Below are 6,000 nucleotides of genomic sequence, written 5' to 3' on the forward strand. Positions count from 1 at the left end.
CCAGGAGCAGAGCCCAAGAATGAGGCTCTGGAACGTCCCCACATGGTCGTTGCTGTAACTTTCTGATTCATCTGCTCACAAAGTCTGGTCTCCGCTGTGCTCCTGAGAACTAATAAACCCGGCTGACGTCCACACTGGCTACGAATCACTCCTGTCTGCCAGGCAGGGCACGTGGCCCCTTTGGGGGCGTGGAAGGGCTCCCAGGATCCCATCCGGGGGGACTCAGAGGGGGAGCTCAGGCAGAGCAGGGGCATTGAATCAGGGGCGCCCAGGCCAGATTCAGGAGGTGGCTGCGCTGGTGTGAGGGCCCTGAGGGGGACCTAGAGTCCTGACTGGCTTGGCCCCGGGTGGTTGCAAACACCGTCCCGGTGGGACTCCTTCACAGCGGCAGCAGAGGATGGTCGGACACTCCCCATGGACAGGAGCGGCTGGCAGTAAGTGGCTGAGGAGCAGTGGACCAAAGGGGGGTGCGAGGGAGCAGCAGAAGACGCGGTACCAGCAGCGCACTACGCAGGAACTCGCGGGAGAGGGTTACACAACGGAAGGCGCAGCGAGGCTCAGCGGGTGGCGCAGCGAGAGGAAAACAATCGAACTCGGGGGCCAAACCCTGACCCAGACGCAGTTCCCAGGGGGGGCTGGGAGCCACCAGCACGACAGCCGGGTGTCCTCAGGACACACGTCCACAGTCAGCAGGGGAGCGTCACAGCCGAGTTCCCTTCCACAGTCAGCAGGGGAGCGTCACAGCCGAGTTCCCTGCTGGATGTGAGACGCTTGGAGAGAGAGGTCGGGAGAGCCAGAGGCAGCATGAGAAAGAACTGCAGGGGAAACCGAGGCAGCATGAACCAAGTGGAGAGGCGGGGGGAGCCCCCTCCCGTGCTGAGTCGGGTAGATCCTGCGGTACCAGCTCCACCGGCTGCATGGATGGTAAATTGCTGGCCCGGTTCAAGGAGGGAGGGGATACAGATGCCTACCTCGCTGCCTTTGAGAAGTCTTGTGACTTGAATCAGACACACCCTACAGATCGCGGTGACATCTAGCACCCTTATGGGGCCAAAAGCTACAGACCTGTTCAACCAGAGACAGGGACAGGGGACTAGGAGCGGTTCAAAGAGGCTCTGCTGCTTAAGTCTGAACTGACCCCCGAGGCATCCCGGAAAAGATTCCAGGCCGTGCGAAAGGCCCCGTGGGTGACCTACATGGAAATCATCATCCTGAGAGGAGATTACAGCCACAAACGGGGCATGGGAGCCGGGATTACTGGCAGGGAGGACGTATTTGAAGGGATGGTCCGGAACAGCTGTACGAGATCTGCCCCCTGACCTGAAGCTGTGGTTGATGCAGAGGAAGCCGAAGGCTCTGCGGAGCAGAGACAAGCTGGCTGGTGAGTTCATGGACAGCCAGGCAGGACATGGGCTGGGTCCAAAGGGGGATTGGGCCAAATCAGGGCTGTAGAAGGGGAGCCACCAATGGGGGCCCTTGGGAAACCTCCCCCAAGATGGACAGCTAATACTGGGCTGGACCGACATGCCCCAGAGACCAACGGGACTGGAGGTGCCATCACTGTGGGCAGGGGGGGCCACAAGGGGCTCGATGCCCGAAGCTCTGAGACAAGATGAACAAGCCGAACCCTCAAAGGGTTCATTAGGTGGGGGCTCCCCCGGAAGGGGAGCCGGCTACCCAGGGGGGCACGGCTGGCAGCCTTATGGGGACTCACGGGGGAGGAGGCTGCCTGCCCGGCTCGCTGGGCGAGGGCAAAGCTCTCGACCCAGAGCTTTCCACCTGCCAGGTGAGCGTGGGGCCGTCCCGTGGGAGCCAGCGCCGCCTCATGGCCCTGGTGGTGGAGGGAAGGACGGTCCAGGGGTTCTGGGACACGGGTGCTGAGGAGACGCTGGCCGTGCCCGAGGTGGTGGGCCTGGAGCAGGTGGTGCCCGACACCTACCTAACCCTGGGGGGGGTGTTCTGTCCACCCTGTTAAGGTACCTGTGGCGAGGGGACACCTGAGATGAGGGGCCAAAGAGGATGTTGGGAGCAGGACGGGAGCTACAGGGGGCAGGGCTTAGTGGGGCTGTGACCCCAGACCCAACCAGTGAGGGGGAACGGGCTCCACCCCCATCCCCAGCTGCTGAATTCCAGCCCGAGCTCCAGCGGGACCCCTCATTAATGAAGCTGAGGGAACTTGTGGGCCACGGGGCTATAAAACCCACGGGGGGAGACTGCAAGGAACGATTCCTGGGAGAAGGGGTTCCTGTACGGGGAATGGGCTCCCCCTGGGCAGCTGGAACTGTGGGGATCAGGAGACAGCTGGGGGTCCCCCAGAGGTGCCACCACAGGCTATTGTACCTGGCCCACGACGCCCCTCTCTCGGGGCACCAGGGGACCCAGCGCACCAGGCAGAAGCTGCTGCAGAACTTTGACTGGCCGGGATCTTTGACACGTTCCGGCGGCACTGCCAGGCCTGTGACCCCCTGCCAGAGGGTGCGGCAGGCCCGGGACAAGGATAAAGCAGCTCTGGGGACCCTGTCCATCACAGAGGAACCTTTCCAGAAGCTGGCTGTGGACATGTTGGGACCCCTGAGCAAGGACCGCCCGGTCAGGGAAGAAACACATACTGGTGGGGGGTAGATTTTGCTACTCACTACCCCGAGGCCATGGCTCTGTCCTCTACTGAGGCCGACACCATGGCGGACGCACTGCTGACCATTTTCAGCAGGGTTGGGTTTCCCGGGAGATCCTTACAGTCCAGTGGTCCAGTTTCATGTCTCTCCTGCTTCAGTGCTTATGGGAGAAGTGTGGGGTCCGGCACATCTTGGCCTCAGCCTATCACCTTCCGTCCAACGGGCTGGTGGAGAGGTTTAATGGGACCTTAGAGATGATGCTGAAGACTTTTATGGCCCAGCATCTGCAGGACTGGGACAAGTACCTGCCCCACTTGCTGTTCACATACAGGGAAGTGCCCCAGGAATCCACGGTGTTCTCCCCCTTCGAGTCGCTGCACGGGAGGAGAGTGGGGGGACCCATGGACTTGGTGAGGGACGAATGGGAGGGGAAAGCCTCTCCCGATGGGGAATCGGGGGTGCAGAACGTACTAGATTCCAGGAAAAGCTCACTGAACTCATGGGCCTGGCCTGGGAGAACTTAGCCAGGGCCCAGGGGAAGCAGAGGGTCTGGTACAACCGCACCGCATTTGCCCACTCCTACGGCACCGGGGACCAGGTGATGGTTCTCATCCCAGTGCGGAAGAATAAGCTCCAGGCCACCTGGGATGGGCCCTTTAAGGTCGTCAAACAGCTGAGTGAGGTGAGCTATGTGGTGGAGCTGTCTAAGCGGGCGCACAGCCACCGGGGGTATCATGTCAACATGATGAAGCCGTACTGTGACAGGGAGAGGCTGGTGCTGGCCATGTGTGGCCAGTAGAAGGGGAAAGATCCCCTGGTGGGTCTCTTCCCTGAGACTGGAGCTGGCCTCCCCCTGGAATCAATTCCCCTCTCTGACCAGTTAACCCCTGCCCAGCAGGGAGAGATCAGAAAGGTGCTGTGCTTTTACCAGCTGCTGTTCTCCAGCCGGCCGGGGCTCACTAACCTGGCTGTTCATCTAACAGGAGGAGACAGGAGGAAATCCTCCCATCAGGCGTTCCCCTTTCTGAGTCACTGGGAAAGTAGCCCAGGACCTGGAGAAGGAGGTCCGAGATGTCACGCGGGCTGGCTTCGGGGGCGTTTACTGTATTGTGTAGCATTAATATGTCAAAATCATAACGATCCATGTCAGATATGCCATGTTCAGGCACTGTTAGAAAGGATGTAACGTGCTGAGAAAGATGGCACTACCTATGTTCATGTGTTATGTCTGTGATGGAAGTTATGGACATACTTGATGTACCTGTGTTTCAAACTATGCCGTATAAGAGAGAGAGAGGCGGCAAGACAATAGCCCACTTAATGGCCCATCAAAACCTTTACAGAAGCAAAGGGCCCAGGAAGAAACTAAAGGCAGACCTGAAGAGTTACCAGGATTGGCCCATGTGACTCTGGACTCCATTTTAGTTCTTGTAGCATTCCACAAGACAGCATGGCCACGAACAGAGGGTATATAAGGCCAAGCCACAGAATCTATTTTGTCTTCGTTCCTGTTCAGCTGCAGACACACACCTACCTCTGGATCAATTCATTTTGCAACTGAACCGAAGGACTCAGACCCATCCAGGTGTTGGATGTAAACCAGAGGAAACTATACAAGCTGCAACTCCACAATTCTCCCAGAAACTTGATGTATATGGACTTACAATCATCTCTATGGATTTGCTTTGCTTTGACCCTTTAACATTTCTCTTATGGTTTATTTCTTTCTGTTTACAATAAACCTTTAGTTTAGATACTAAAGGATTGGCTGGCAAGGTGCTATTTTGGGTAAGATCCAAACTTATATTGATCTGGTGCTGTGGCTGCCCCTTTGGGGTCAGAGGGAACCTTTTAGTAAAGAGTATAGAGTTTAAATAACTGATCTCTTTACTGGACCTAGTGGCTGATTTGGGAGCCAGGCACTGGAATGCAGTAAAGGGGGCTGTGTGCTTTTGTGGACTGGCTTCTTGATATCCAGTGTGGGGAAATCAGAAGCAGTTTGTGTCTGTTTGGGAAGCCTGACTTTAGTGTCACCCACCAGTGCTGGAAGAATCTGCTCTCCTTTTACAGCCTGCCCTGACCTTGGCATTTTCAGGTGGCTACCCTAGGCACGGACGGATCACACAAGACATGCTGGCTTTATGGGTGATCCAGCCATCCACCAGCCCATGGCCCTCTCTGGTAAGACTGGTCCCCGAGAAAGATGGGTCAATCCGATTCTGTGTGGACTAGCAGAAGCTGAATGCCATCACCGTATCCGATGCCTACCCCATGCCTCAGACGGACAAGATTCTAGATAAACTAGGGAGATTTGTTACCTCCCCACCATGAGTCTCACCAAGGGCTACCGGCAGGTGCCCTTAGACCCAAATGCTAGACCATGAACTCGATAAATAATTGCGGAACCCCCCAAACTCTTAACAATATTTTTACATATGGGGCCAAAAAATATGTCGAAATAAGCAAATTATATACAAACAACTAGGTCAGCAGTTCTCAATTAAATTACACTCCATACCCTCCGCCAAAAAATCCGGGACATCTTCCCTTTTTTGGCGGCGTAGAGAACAGCTGATCAGCGGCGCGGAGAACAGCTGATCAGCGGCGCGGAGAACAGCTGCTCGCGGAACCCTAACAGTGTTCCCGCGGAACCCCAATTGAGAAACACTGCTCTAGCTACACGTACACGTAATCTCTCCTCATACGGAAGCTGTTCCGTGGCCCTGATCATTTTTGTTGCCTTTTTCTGTACCTTTTCCAGCTCTAATATATCTTTTTTGAGATGGGGCGACCGGATCTGCACGCAGTATTCAAGACGTGGGCGTCCCATGGATTTATATAGAAGCATTATGATATTTTCTGTCTTCTTATCCGGCCTTTCTTAATGGTTCCTAACATTCTGTTAGCTTTTTTGCACACTGAGTGGATATTTTCAGAGAACTATCCACAATGACTCCCAGATCTCTCTCTTGCGTGGTTACAGCTAAATCAGCACTGAGTGTTTTGCAAACCCTCCCTTCCCCACTGAGTCACAAATCCCTGGTTTTACCCACATTCGCCATGACTCATCGATTCTCTGCAACATTTCCCAGGACAAGCCGGCAGCCCTAAGTGTGATATTAGTATCACTGCTGTTATCTGGGGGCTATCTCCAGCTCACCTGCAAACCAACGCACTGCTTCCTGGCCCTGACGCTCGACTCTCTTACTCAGTAGGGGCTTCCCCAGATTGCTCCAACTCAGCGGGTCTGGATTTCCCAATGCTGCGGCCAGGGAGCAGAGACTCGCCACGGTCCCTGCCCGGGAGCACAGATGCCATCACTAGGGCTTGGAATGAGCTCCAACCTTTTCACCTACCCCAGACTATCTGTGCAGCCAGGGGAATG

This window comes from Emydura macquarii, unplaced genomic scaffold (assembly GCF_026122565.2).
Source record: "Emydura macquarii macquarii isolate MOO-44397 ecotype Brisbane River unplaced genomic scaffold, CSIRO-AGI_Emac_v2 contig_1254, whole genome shotgun sequence".
Taxonomy (NCBI): Eukaryota; Metazoa; Chordata; order Testudines; family Chelidae; genus Emydura; species Emydura macquarii.